This window comes from Oncorhynchus nerka, linkage group LG25 (genome assembly GCF_034236695.1).
Source record: "Oncorhynchus nerka isolate Pitt River linkage group LG25, Oner_Uvic_2.0, whole genome shotgun sequence".
NCBI classification, from domain to species: domain Eukaryota; kingdom Metazoa; phylum Chordata; class Actinopteri; order Salmoniformes; family Salmonidae; genus Oncorhynchus; species Oncorhynchus nerka.
In genome coordinates, this window is record NC_088420.1 from 50,075,963 (window position 1) to 50,091,061 (window position 15,099).

The following is a 15,099-nucleotide window of genomic DNA, read 5'->3' on the forward strand; positions in this document are numbered from 1 at the left end:
ATTTTGACTTGGAGTGGGAGCAATCAACACTCTTTAAAAAAGAGATGGGATTCACCCTAACTGCAGGGGTTCCAGGATTATCTCCATCAACATAGTGAACTACTTAAGAGACTGTTTGGTAGTGTTCCAGTCCTCCCTGTCATAATAAGAAGCAGAGGACATGGAAATCGTATGATATCCCTGAGAAATAGAAGTGCAGTAAATGTAAGTAACCTAATGAATGTTACTTTAACTGTTATCTCTGAGGATAATGTCTGCAATAATCACACGCAGATAGAATTGAATTCCACAGTTTGCACTGGAGCAGTCTGCTTTAGGAAGAAGCCCATTGTGGGCAGCCCATTCAGTACCATTGACTCAAATGTACATGTCACTGAGAATAGTACTAACAACAAGGAAGAACCCAGAAAATGACTAAAAATAGCCCATATTATCATCATATATAGCCTGAGAAACAAGGTTCATGAAATTGACAACTTATTACCGTCAGAAAACATGAAATATTCTGGCCATCTCTGAAACACACTTAGATCATTCCTTTGATGATGCAGTAGTAGCTATACATGGTTATAGAATATATAGGACAGATACAAATGCAAATGGAGGAGGTGTTGCCATGTACAGTATGTCCAGAGTCATATTCCTGTTAGGCTGAGAGAGGATCTCATGTCAGATGATGTGGAAGTAATATGGTTACAGGTTCATCTGCCTCACCTAAAGCCTATTCTCATAGGAAGTTGCTATAGATCAAGTGCTAAAAGACAGTATTTGGACCATACGTGTGAAATGTTGGAAAATGTATGTGACATCAACAGAGAAGTATATTTTCTAGGTGACCTAAATATTGACTGGTAGTCACCAACCTGCCCACTCATAAAGAAGCTCCAAGCTGTAACCAGCACCTGCAATCTGGATGAAGTCAACATACCAGGGTAATTACAAATAGAACAGGGACTAAATCATCCATGTGTATTGATCACATCTTTACTAATATTGCAGATATCTGCTCTAAAGCGGTATCCACACCCATCGGATGTAGTGATCATAATATAATTCCCATATCTAGAAAAAACAAAGTTCCAAATACGATCTTGCAAGAGGTTTTGCAATGATTCCTATGACGAAGATGTAGGGCTGTCCCCACTAAAAGAAATCTTGGTCGAACCGAGAGTCGTCCTGTTCTATCGATGTCACGCCCTGGCCTTAGTTATCTTTGTTTTCTTTATTATTTTGGTTAGGCCAAGGTGTGATATGGGTGATTTATGTGTTTTGTCTTGTCTAGGTTTTTTTTTGTAGATTTATGGGGTTGTGTTCAGTTTAGGTGTCTAGGTAAGTCTATGGTTGCCTAGATTGGTTCTCAATCAGAGGCAGGTGTTTATTGTTGTCTCTGATTGGGAACCATATTTAGGCAGCCATATTCTTTGGGTATTTTGTGGGTGATTGTTTCCTGTCTTTGTGTTTTATGCACCAGTTAGGACTGTTACGGTTTTCACGTTTATTGTTTTGTAGTTTGTTGATGTTTGAGTTTTCTTATTAAAAAACCATGAACTATAACCACGCTGCGTTTTGGTCCACCTATCCTTCCCAGGAAGAAAGCCGTGACAGAATCACCCACCACAATAGGACTAAGCGGCGTGGTGAAAAGCAGCAGCAGCAACAGCAGGAGAGGCAGCGGCAGCAGGAGAAGCAGCCAGCATCACAAGACTCATGGACATGGGAGGACGAGTTGGACGGAAAAGGACACTGGGCAGAGCCAGGGGAATATCGCCGCCCCAAAGCAGAGCTGGAGGCAGCGAAAGCAGAGAGGCGGCATTACGAGGAGCAGGAGAGGCAGCGATGTCAGGATTTCGGGACATGGGAGCAGAATCTGGACTATACAACTTGGGAGGAGATAGACAGGTGGGCGGTCGACCCAGGGAGAGTGCCGGAGCCCGCCTGGGATTCGATGGAGCAGTGCGAGGAAGGTTACAGGAGAATAGAGTTGGAGAAACGAGCACGGCGGCGCGGTAGGAAGCCTGAGAGTCAGCCCCTAAAATTTCTTGGGGGGAGGCACACAGGAAGTATGGCAAAGCCAGGTAGGAGACCTGCACCAACTTCCTGTGCTTACCGGAGAGCGAGAGAGAACGGGCAGGCACCGTGTTATGCTGTGGAGCGCACGGTGTCTCCAGTGAAGGTGCATAGCCCGGTGCGGTACATTCCAGCTCCTCGGATCGGCCGGGCTAGAGTGGGCAGCGAGTCAGGTAAGGTTGGGCAGGCTCGGTGCTCAAGAGCTCCAGTGTGCCTGCACGGTCCGGTCTATACAGTGCCACCTACACGCACCACCCCTCCGGTGGCAGCCCCCCACACCAGGCTTCCTATGCGTGTCCAGAGCCCAGTACTCCCTGTTCCTCCTCCCCGCACTCGCCCTGAGGTGCGTGTCCTCGGCCCAGTAACACCAGCGCCGGCACCACGCACCAGGCCTACAGTGCGCCTCGTCTGTCCAGCGCTGCCAGAGTCTTCCTCCTCTCCAGCGCTAGCAGAGTCTCCCGTCTGTCCAGAGCTGCTAGAGTCTCCCGTCTGTCCAGAGCTGCTAGAGTCTCCCGTCTGTCCAGAGCTGCTAGAATCTCCCGTCTGTCCAGAGCTGCTAGAGTCTCCCGTCTGTCCAGAGCTGCTAGAATCTCCCGTCTGTCCAGAGCTGCTAGAGTCTCCCGTCTGTCCAGAGCTGCTAGAGTCTCCCGTCTGTCCAGAGCTGCTAGAATCTCCCGTCTGTCCAGAGCTGCTAGAGTCTCCCGTCTGTCCAGAGCTGCTAGAGTCTCCCGTCTGTCCAGAGCTGCTAGAGTTTCCCGTCTGTCATGAGCCGCCAGTCTGCAGGGAGCCGCCAGACGCGCCAGTCTGCCGGGAGCCGCCAGAGCCGCCAGTCTGCCGGGATCCTCCAGAGCCACCAGTCTGCCGGGATCCTCCAGAGCCGCCAGTCTGCCGGGATCTTCCAGAGCAGCCAGTCAACCGGGATCTTCCAGAGCAGCCAGTCAGCCGGGATCTTCCAGAGCAGCCAGTCTGCCGGGATCTTCCAGAGCAGCCAGTCTGCCGGGATCTTCCAGAGCAGCCAGTCTTCCGGGACCTTCCAGAGCAGCCAGTCTTCCGGGATCTTCCAGAGCAGCCAGTCAGCCGGGATCTTCCAGACAAGTAGCCTATATATTGAAATATAGGCCTAGGTAAATTACGGTATTAAGACTAAACAGGACGCGCTCTTAAGCCTACAGCTCGATTTTTGTTATACAAGGCTACTATACAAAGACCACTAACGATAATGACATGACTTATTATAATGATCATAATAATTATTGTAATAATAACAATAAGAAGGCGATTAAGAAAAAAGAGGGTATAGGAGCAAGAGAAGTGTGCATATTATGTGTGACAAACAGCTGCTGTTAGATTACAATATGATCTTTCTTCCTGTTTGGAACAGTGTAAACAAAACTAAATCAATTATAAATAATAACAGTCTGTTCTAACCTCCCAAAATGTTAAGCCTTTATTAAAGCACAGCAAAGATTAAAAACAGCCCAATCTGTGAATTTGCTTTATTTGACATTTTGCCATTGCAGGGGGCTTGGTGCTCACGGAATGAGTAGGCTATTAAACAAACACTTAAACAGGCAACAGTAGCCAGCTGTCTTATTTCTGTACATATATATGGATGATTTACAGTTGAAGTTAAAACTTGTTTTTCAACCACTCCACAAATTTCTTGTTAACAAACTATAGTTTTGGCAAGTTGGTTAGGACATCTACTTTGTGCATGTCATTTTTCCAACAATTGTTTACAGAAAGATTATTTCACTTGTATTTCAGTATCACAATTCCAGTGTGTCAGAAGTTTACATACACTAAGTTGACTGTGCCTTTAAACAGCTTGGAATATTCCAGAAAATGATGTCATGCTTTTAGAAGCTTATGATAGGCTAATTGACCAAATTTGAGTCAATTGGAGGTGTACCTGTGGATGTATTTCAAGGCATACCTTCAAACTCAGTGCCTCTTTGCTTGACATCATGGGAAAATCAAAAGAAATAAGCCAAGACCTCAGATTTTCTTTTGTAGACCTCCACAAGTCTGGTTCATCCTTGGAAGCAATTTCCAAACACCTGAAGGTACCACGTTCATCTGTACAAACAATAGTACGCAAGTAAAAACACCATGGGACCACGCAGCCGTCATACCGCTCAGGAAGGAGACTCGTTCTGTCTCCTAGAGATGAACGTACTTTGGTGCAAAAAGTGCAAATCAATCACAGAACAACAGCAAAGGGCCTTGTGAAGAAGCTGGAGGAAACGGGTACAAAGTATCTATATCCACAGTAAAAACAAGTCCTCTATCAACATAACTTGAAAGGTCGCTCAGCAAAGAAGAAGCCACTGCTCCAAAACCGCCATAAAAAGCCGGTTTGCAATATTGAAGACATCAAAATTATCAAATAATACATGGAATCATGTAGCAACCAAAAAAGTGTTAAACAAATCCAAATATGTTATATTTGAGATTCTTCAAAGTAGCCACCCTTTGCCTTGATGACAGCTTTGCACACTCTTGGCATTCTCTCAGCCAGCTTCATGAGGTAGTCACCTGGAATGGATTTCAATTAACAGGTGTGCTTCGTTAAAAGTTCATTTGTGGAATTTATTTTCTTCTTAATGCGTTTGAGTCAATCAGTTGTGTTGTGACAAGATAGGCGTGGTATACAGAAAATAGCCCTATTTGGTAAAATAGAAGGTCCATATTATGGCAAGAACAGCTCAAATAAGCAAAGAGAAATGACAGTCCATCATTACTTTAAGATATGGTCAGTCAATCTGGAACATTTCAAGAACTTTGAAAGTGCAGTCACAAAAACCATCAAGCACTATGATGAAACTGGCTCTCATGAGGACCACTACAGGAAGATGCAGAGTTACCTCTGCTGCAGTGGATAGTTCATTCGAGTTAACTGCACCTCCGATTTCAGGCCAAATAAATGCTTCAGAGTTCAAGTAACAGACACGTCTCAACATCAACTGTTCAGAGGAGACTGTGTGAATCAGGCCTTAATGGTCGAATTGCTGCAAAGAAACCACTACAAAAGGAGACCAATAAGAAGAGACTTGCTTGGACCAAGAAACACGAGTAATGGACATTAGACCGGTGGAAATCTGTCCTTTGGTCTGGAGTCCAAATTTCAGTTTTTTGGTTCCAACCGCCATGTCTTTGTGAGACACAGAGAAAATGAACGGATGATCTCTGCATACAGTGCCTTGCGAAAGTATTCGGCCCCCTTGAACTTTGCGACCTTTTGCCACATTTCAGGCTTCAAACATAAAGATATAAAACTGTATTTTTTTGTGAAGAATCAACAACAAGTGGGACACAATCATGAAGTGGAACGACATTTATTGGATATTTCAAACTTTTTTAACAAATCAAAAACTGAAAAATTGGGCGTGCAAAATTATTCAGCCCCTTTACTTTCAGTGCAGCAAACTCTCTCCAGAAGTTCAGTGAGGATCTCTGAATGATCCAATGTTGACCTAAATGACTAATGATGATAAATACAATCCACCTGTGTGTAATCAAGTCTCCGTATAAATGCACCTGCACTGTGATAGTCTCAGAGGTCCGTTAAAAGCGCAGAGAGCATCATGAAGAACAAGGAACACACCAGGCAGGTCCGAGATACTGTTGTGAAGAAGTTTAAAACCGTATTTGGATACAAAAAGATTTCCCAAGCTTTAAACATCCCAAGGAGCACTGTGCAAGCGATAATATTGAAATGGAAAGAGTATCAGACCACTGCAAATCTACCAAGACCTTGCCGTCCCTCTAAACTTTCAGCTCATACAAGGAGAAGACTGATCAGAGATGCAGCCAAGAGGCCCATGATCACTCTGGATGAACTGCAGAGATCTACAGCTGAGGTGGGAGACTCTGTCCATAGGACAACAATCAGTCGTATATTGCACAAATCTGGCCTTTATGGAAGAGTGGCAAGAGGAAAGCCATTTCTTAAAGATATCCATAAAAAGTGTTGTTTAAAGTTTGCCACAAGCCACCTGGGAGACACACCAAACATGTGGAAGAAGGTGCTCTGGTCAGATGAAACCAAAATTGAACTTTTTGGCAACAATGCAAAACGTTATGTTTGGCGTAAAAGCAACACAGCTCATCACCCTGAACACACCATCCCCACTGTCAAACATGGTGGTGGCAGCATCATGGTTTGGGCCTGCTTTTCTTCAGCAGGGACAGGGAAGATGGTTAAAATTGATGGGAAGATGGATGGAGCCAAATACAGGACCATTCTGGAAGAAAACCTGATGGAGTCTGCAAAAGACCTGAGACTGGGACGGAGATTTGTCTTCCAACAAGACAATGATCCAAAACATAAAGCAAAATCTACAATGGAATGGTTCAAAAATAAACATATCCAGGTGTTAGAATGGCCAAGTCAAAGTCCAGACCTGAATCCAATTGAGAATCTGTGGAAAGAACTGAAAACTGCTGTTCACAAATGCTCTCCATCCAACCTCACTGAGCTCGAGCTGTTTTGCAAGGAGGAATGGGAAAAAATGTCAGTCTCTCCATGTGCAAAACTGATAGAGACATACCCCAAGCGACTTACAGCTGTAATTGCAGCAAAAGTTGACGCTACAAAGTATTAACTTAAGGGGGCTGAATAATTTTGCACGCCCAATTTTTCAGTTTTTGATTTATTAAAAAAGTTTGAAATATCCAATAAATGTCGTTCCACTTCATGATTGTGTCCCACTTGTTGTTGATTCTTCACAAAAAAATACAGTTTTATATCTTTATGTTTGAAGCCTGAAATGTGGCAAAAGGTCGCAAAGTTCAAGGGGGCCGAATACTTTCGCAAGGCACTGTATGTGGTTCCCACCATGAAGCATGGAGAAGGTGTATGTACATGTAGATAGAGTTATTAAAGTGACCATGCATATATAAAAACAGAGTTGCAGCAGTGTAAAAGGGGGAGGGGGCAATGCAAATAGTATGGGTAGCCATTTGATTAGATATTCAGGGGTCTTATGGCTTGGGGGTAGAAGCTGTTCAGAAGCCTCTTGGACCTAGACTTGGCGCTACAGTACCGCTTGCCATGCGGTAGCAGAGAGAACAGTCTATAACTAGGGTGGCTGGAGTCTTTGACAATTTGTAGGAACTTCCTCTGATACCGCCTGGTATAGAAGTCCTGGATGGCAGGAAGCTTGGCCCCAGTGATGTACTGGGTCATACGCACTACCCTTTGTTAGTGCCTTGCGGTCAGAGGCCGAGCAGTTGCCATACCAGGCAGTGATGCAACCAGCCATGCTCTCGATGGTGCAGCTGTAAAACCTTTTGAGGATCTGAGGACCCATGCCAAATCTTTTCAGTCTCCTGTGGGGGAATCGGTTTTGTCGTGCCCTCTTCATGACTGTCTTGGAGTGCTTAGACCATGTTAGTTTGTTGGTGATGTGGAGCTCTCAACCTGCTCCACTACAGCCCAGTCGATGAGAAAGGTTGGTGTGCTCGGTCCTCCTTTTCCTGTAGTCCACAATAATTATCCTTTGTCTTCATCACTTTGAGGGAGAGGTTAGTGTTCTGACAGCACACGGCCAGGTCTCTGACCTCCTCCCTATAGGCTGTCTCGTCATTGATCAGGCCTACCACTGTTGTGTAATCGGCAAACTTAATGATGGTGTTGGAGTCGTGCCTTGCCATGCAGTCATGAGTGAACAGGGAGTACAGGAGGGGACTGAGCACGCACCCCTGAGGGACCCCCATATTGAGGATCAGCGTGGCGATGTGTTGTTACCTACCCTCACCACCTGGGGGCGGCCCGTCAGGAAGTCCAGGATCCAATTGCAGAGTGAGGTGTTTAGTCCCAGGGTCCTAAGCTTAGTGATGAGCTTTGAGGGCACTATGGTGTTAAATTCTGAGCTGTAGTCAATGAATAGCATTCTCACATAGGTGTTCCTTTTGTCCAGGTGGGAAAGGGCAATGTGGAATGCAATAGAGATGGCATCATCTATGGATCTCTTCGGCCGGTATGCAAATTGGAGTGGGTCTAGGGTTTCTGGGATAATGGTGTTGAGGTGAGCCATGACCATACTTTCAAAGCACTTCATTCACTAAATGGCTACAGGCGTGAGTGCTACAAGTCGGTAGCCATTTAGGCACGTTACCTTAGTGTTCTTGGGCACAGGCACTATGGTGGTATGCATGCAACATGTTGGTATTACAGACTCAGACAGGGAGAGGTTGAAAATGTCAGTGAAGACACTTGCCAGTTGGTCAGCGCAAACTCAGAATATACGTCTTGGTAATCTGCCCTGCGGCCTTGTGAATATTGACCTGTTTAAAGGTCTTACTGACATCGGCTGCTGAGAGCGTGATCACACAGTCGTCCAGAACAACTGACACTCTCGTATATTTCAGTGTTACTTGCCTCAAAGCGAGCATAGAATTTAGCCCGTCTGGTAGGTTCGTGTCACTGGGCAGCTCTCGGAAATAGTTTGCAAGCCCTGCCACATCCAACAAGCATCGGAGCCGGCGTAGTAAGAGCTTAGTCCTGTATTGATGCTTTGCATGTTTTATGGTTCATCAGAGGGCATAGAGGGATTTCTTATAAGCCTCTGGGTTTAAGTCCCACTCCTTGAAAGCGGCAGCACTACCCTTTAGCTCAGTGCGGATGTTGCCTGTAATCAATGGCTTCTGGTTGGGGTATGCACGTACCGTCATAGTGGGGACGACATCATCGATGCACTTATTGATGAAGCCAGTGACAGATGTGGTGTACCCATCGGAAGAATCCAGGAACAAATTCCAGTCTGTGATATCAAAACAGTCCTGTAGCTTAGCATCTGCTTCATCTGATGTTTTATTGACCGAGTCCCTGGTGCTTCCTGTCTTAATTTTTGTGTGTAAGCAGGAATCAGGAGGATACAATTATGGTCAGATTTGCCAAATGGTGGTCGAGGGAGAGTTTGTACGCGTCTGTGTGTGGAGTAAAGGTGGTCTGGAATTTTTTTCCCTCTGGTTGCACATTTCACATGCTGGTGAAAATTTGGTAAAACGGATTTAAGTTTTCCTGCGTTAAAGTCCCCGGCCACTAGGGGCACCGCCTCTGGATGAGCATTTTCCTGTTTGCTTACTGCGGTATACAGCTCATTGAGTACGGTCTTAGTGCCAGCATCGGTCTGTGGTGGTATGTAGACATCTATGAAAAATACAGATAAAAACTCTTGACTAGTCACTGTTCTGATGGCCAGAAGTTATTTTCGGTCATAAGAGACGGTAGCAGCAACATTATGCACGAAATAAGGAAAAAAATAAGTTACAAGCAATGAAAAGAAAAACTATCAAAATAACAGTTGGTTAGGAGCACGTAAAACGTCCTCTCCGGTGCCATTCTACTTCAAGCTAGTTCGCTACTAGCAACGCTGGTGTATTTACACTACACTAGCACCCTATTGTGTTGGTTTGCACAAAAACAGTGTGGGAAGCCAGAAGTTAAATAACATTCAATTTCAACGTACTCTGCCGGTGGGCTGGATGGTTGGTCATTAAAACGGGGGGGATTGAGACAAAATATCCAAAGGAACGTATTATTAAACACAGTTTCCAAACTTGGGTCTGTTGTCGACCCATTTCCTCTCTGCTTACCTCATGTCAAAATAAAGGTACCCCACAAGTTATTCCTTTTTTGTCCACATATGGCGAACGTGCAGGACTTTTATTTTTATTTTGAAGGTAAGCAGATTCCCCCATTTTAATGACCAACCGTCCTGCCCACTGGCACAGAAAGTTGAAATTGAATTTAGTTTTTGTGCAACAATAGAAAGCAACGCTGTAGTGTATATACACTAGTAAATACACTAGTGTTGCAAATAGCAGCTAGCCTGACAACTGAAGACCTATCTTGACACCCAGACATAATGACCTATTCATTTGTCTGAGGGCGTTTTCACATATCCCCTTATGATCTGGATTATGCAATGTTTGGTACCCTGATCCACTCTATAAAACATGTGTGAAAATCGCAAACGAACCCTGGCTGAAACAAATCCTGGAACTGTTTGAGTAGTGGGTACAAGGTCCAGGACCAGAGTGGCAGGTATTGTGACGCCACAGCGTGAGTCACATGGAACTTTTTTGCCCGTTGTAAACAAGCTAGTTCGCTAACATGTAGAATGTTTGTGGGTCTTACTAATTGCACTTTTTATTTTCAGGTCTTGTGAAAGCAAAACATACTCTGTAAAATTCTCACAAATGCTCCAGGGAACTGAATCAGCATACCGAATCTCATATGTGAAAATGCCCTTTGACAAAAGTATTTCTATGGTTTTGATATCATTTAATGACTTTTCACACCAAATTCTGATGCAAACAAGAGTGGGAGAAGTTGTCTGTGCTACAGAAGTCACAGCAACAGTGCACACACAGGTAGAGATGCACAACGGGAGGGGGTGTGAGGTGGGAGAGAGAACGAAAACGTTCATGTCGGGACCTAGCTTGTGCCACAGCAAGGCAAATTGGTGCTATGATGTCACGACAACTTAATCTAGCGACAAATCAAGGAGCCAATAGCAATTTTCACAGATTTTTTTTTTCTGGCAACACTGGGAAACGGTTAACAGTCTACGACTAATGAACACACCCTATGCTGCACCAGTGGGTCAATGTAGTCTTGAGTTGCACAGATGACCCAGAATAAAAACCCAGTCGTTACACATATGATGTTTAGTAGAAAGGGTGTGCTTATATACATACATACATACATGGTATTTCTAGAAATACTAGCAAGGGGCTAATGTTGCAACAGTGATGTTATACTGTCTCTCTCAATTTCTCACTCAATTCCTGGAACCTCTTTGGACATGGTTCATCAAGATGCAAATAAACCTAACTTGCAGTTTATTAATCTGTACAACTGACACAGGAGAACGCCATTGTAAAGCTAAAGAGCTTAAACATACAAATAAAGCCAGTCTTTGGTACTTATGTTAAAGATCTTGTAGCCCATCCGATGGCGTGGGTATAATTTGTGGAACTTTCCAACAGGAATCTGTTTCAAAAACTTTGTAAAGTACAAGGATGCCAACATACAATGCATACAAAGTAGCATGATCAATTCACCTAGTTAACTAGATGCCAAATAGGCATCAACTCACCATGTATCTTATTCTTAATGTTTGTCCATAGGCTATCAGAGTGAGGACAGACATTTTTCGGAATAAACGTGGTAAGTGAAATACGTAATTAAATTGCCCACAGTATCTTAATCTGCCGCTTTATAACCTTGTTATTTACTACGTTTTTGGAACAGATTCCTGTTGGAACGTTCCACAAATTATACCGACCCCATCCGATGGACTGGCTTCAAGTATAGATTACCAGCCTTTCTGAGATCTGCCTTCACTTTTCATGCCAAGAAAACAATATATTTCTAGTGGAATATGTGATCCTAGCGAAGTAGTTGTGTTACCAGAATAGTGTGTAATAATCGTTTTGTCACGTATGAATGACAGCTACCAACTCGCAGTAGCTAGCTAGCCACAATTAGGCTAACAACGTCCACGTGTTCGTCGCAGGCTAACCAAGTCATACATTAGTTTTCTTAAACATGACACCAGAATGTGAATTTGTTAAACTGCATTGGATATCGTACTTGAAAAAAATGGTTTACGCAAAAGCACTGAAATGTAGCAAGCTGAAACCAGAACATCACACAAATATTTGGCACGTTTCAGTTCCAGCTGTGTCACGTGATGCCCCGGTGTCAACATGTGCATCCGTTTTCACAGCACCGCGGAAACATGTCTTATAGCTTTTTAGGCGTAAAATATGATATATTATAAATATAGAAACGGGATATAATATTTGTACAACTACTAATTTATCATCCGTTTTAGCCATTCACTGTAAGAGAACGGTATATTTCCTTTTTCTACCCGAATAGTAAATATTGTAACACAGACGTAAGAACGCGAATGAGAGGATCTCCATGGAAACTAGTAACAAAGCATGGCACACGCCAAGCAAATCTGGGGTAAAAAACAACAACTTCCGTCATCGGGTTATCATCTTTCCATTATGTTGCAAACGTTTCGAAAATCAGGAATTACTTTGCATGCAATTTAAGTGCATGTCTCTGCAAATGGCATTTGTTTTGAGTACGAGGCAAATGCAAAGAAGTGTGCATGCTCATGTTTCATTCAACAGGGAAATATTCCCTTGTCTCTCGCTCTCTCTCTCTCTCACTCCTTTTCAAAAGATCTTTCCTAGTATGCGGTGCATTTTCTGTCCCAAGGAAATATCAGTTCTAATTTATTGTAACGTGGATTCCAAAAGGTTTTAAATATAAGCCTTTACCTTAAAAACACCAACATGTGGATCCTGAACTGGAATTGTATCAGTGGGTTTAGGCGTTTTGCCATGGCCCCAGGTGTTATTTATCAACTTCCACAAGAAACATAAGCCATAAAATGTTTCTTCATTATTTTATAGTCCTAGTTAAAGTCTCTTTCATCAATAACGTTTTTTTTTCACGATTATTGTATTTATTAATTATTTTATTTATAAGCTTTTCTTTCCACCCTGCTAGTTTGTTGTAATTCTCCATTTAAGAAAACAACCCCACATTCAGGAAGTGTAATCATTTATTTGGTGGGAAAACTATGGCGCAAAGCGAAATAAATATCAACACTCAGTTTTATCTGTTTGTGTCCACCTTGTTCATCTAAATTATAGATACATTTTTTTGCATTAAAAAAAACGTATTTTTTCTATAATATAATATTTTTAATGGAGAAGTTAAAATCATGTTCAAATGTTCACCATTATGCTAGCTCAATCTTGCTCACTCATAGCGCTATGGCTAATTTAGGCTCAAAATGTCCACCCTGTTAGGTTCCACCATGTTAGGATTATGCTCCTAATGAACTGGAAAATTCACCCCAAAAAATGTTTAAGTGCCTGAGCTTGATCAATATGTTTTTCTGAAAGTCAAACATGTCCCTTTTCAAATAAAAATCTATTTTTTCCACCAGAAATGTTTTGAGGTCCAACTGGTATCACATTGTAGGAATTACCTTTTTTTTTAGGCCACATATTTTTTTGATTTCCAGGCTTTCAATAGACAGTTGTGTGTCTTTCCAAATCATGTCCAACCAATTGGATTTACCACAGGTGGACTCCAATCAAGTTCTAGAAAGCTGTTTTTATGAATTTTAGAATAAGGCTGTAGCGTAACAAAATGTGGAAAAAGGTAAGAGGTCTAAATAGTAAAATAGCTGCCTGGGCAGCAGTTAATCTGGATAACTAAATACAAAAGTACAAAAAAGGTTATGCCATTGAAAGGTTATGCCATATCTGAGTTTCTCTACATTTTGAAACGTAGCCTACTCCAACTCTAATCATTTCAGTTTACATTTGGACGTGCAAGGTTTCTTCAATAGTCAGGGGCAAGTAGTATGCAATCATACATGTGATGTGTCTGTTTGCATGATATCATGACAACTCTCTCTGTGCTATTAAAACAAACAGATCTTGAGAGTTCAGCCTAGTAGCTTCACCACTAAAAAAAAGTATTTATAAAGGTGGATGAATAGTCCAATACATTGTGATTCTAAACTAGCAATAATACAAGTGTTACAGTGTCTCAAATGTCTATGCTAAAAACACATAGAAAATAGCTATAGAAAGGTGCCTACAATGCTTATATGGAGGATGTTAAAAGTGCCCATTCTCAGGATGACCCATTTTTGCCCCAAATCCCTATGGATGGCATGCAATGTGAGGAGAATATTTTGTCACATTTCTAATTGCTCTGTAATTCACCTAAAATTAGGAAATAATTAAAGGCAAACAATATGCCACTTGTCTGCTACATGAGTTATCTATCTATCACAGTGCTAATTAAAGCATTTTGTTAATGAGCTACAAGAGATGAGCTGAAGGTGTGTGTAGGATTTTTTTTGCCCTCTATATCACCTTAAAATATTTCCTGTTACTGTATTCCCAACTCAATTAACAAATTACAGCTTTTCTGTAAAATGCAATAGGATTGTCATGGTTTGCATTAGCCTAAATGTCAGAATAAGTGATTGTTGTCTTATAACAAATAATTGATATTTAATAAAATATACAGTACAATGTGTATTTTCTTCATCTGATATAGAAAATACGTCTGGGCTGAGATGATGCAGGCCAACCCTCTTGCATGTCAAGTCTTATTTGATAAAACCGAGTTGGTTATTTAGATTAAATAAATGTACATTCCAATCAATTCAGCTATTATCTATTACATTTTGTATTAGATGTAAAGGCTCAATTCAACCCTTGATTTGAAGATTTACACACTCCATATTTGTGTTGACAAAAACAGCTCATGCACATTTTGAGAGCTTGAAGGGGGTGGGCAGGAAGGAATTTCCTATTCTATTTAAGGTCACACAGTTGACAGTGCATGTAAGAGCAAAAACCAAGCCATGTGGTCGAAGGAATTCTCTGTAGAGCTCAGAGACAGGATTGTGTCGAGGCACAGATCTGGGGAAGGGTACCAAAACAATTCTGAAGCATCGGAGGTTCCCAAGAACACAGTGGCCTCCATCATTCTTAAATGGAAGAAGTTTGGAGCCACCAAAACTCTTCCTAGAGCTGGATGCCCGGCCACACTGAGCAATTGGGGGAGAAGGGCCTTGGTCAGGGAGGTGACCAAGAACTCGATGGTCACTCTGACAGAGCTCCAGAATGCCTCTGTGGAGAAAACTTTGCAGAAGGACAACCATTTCTGCAGCACTCCTCTTATCAGGCCTCTATGTTAGAGTGGCCAGATGGAAGCCACTCCTCTGTTAAAGGCACATGACAGCCCGCTTGGTGTTTTCCAAAAGGCACCTAAAGAACTCTCAGACCATGAGAAACAAGTTTCTCTGGTCTGATGAAACCAAGATTGAACTCTTTTGCCTAAATGCCAAGTGTCACGTCTGGAGGAAATCTGGCATCCCTATGGTGAAGCATGGTGGTGTCAGCATCGTGTTGTGGGGATGTTCTTTAGCGGCAGGGACTGGGAGACTAGTCAGGATCGAGGGAAAG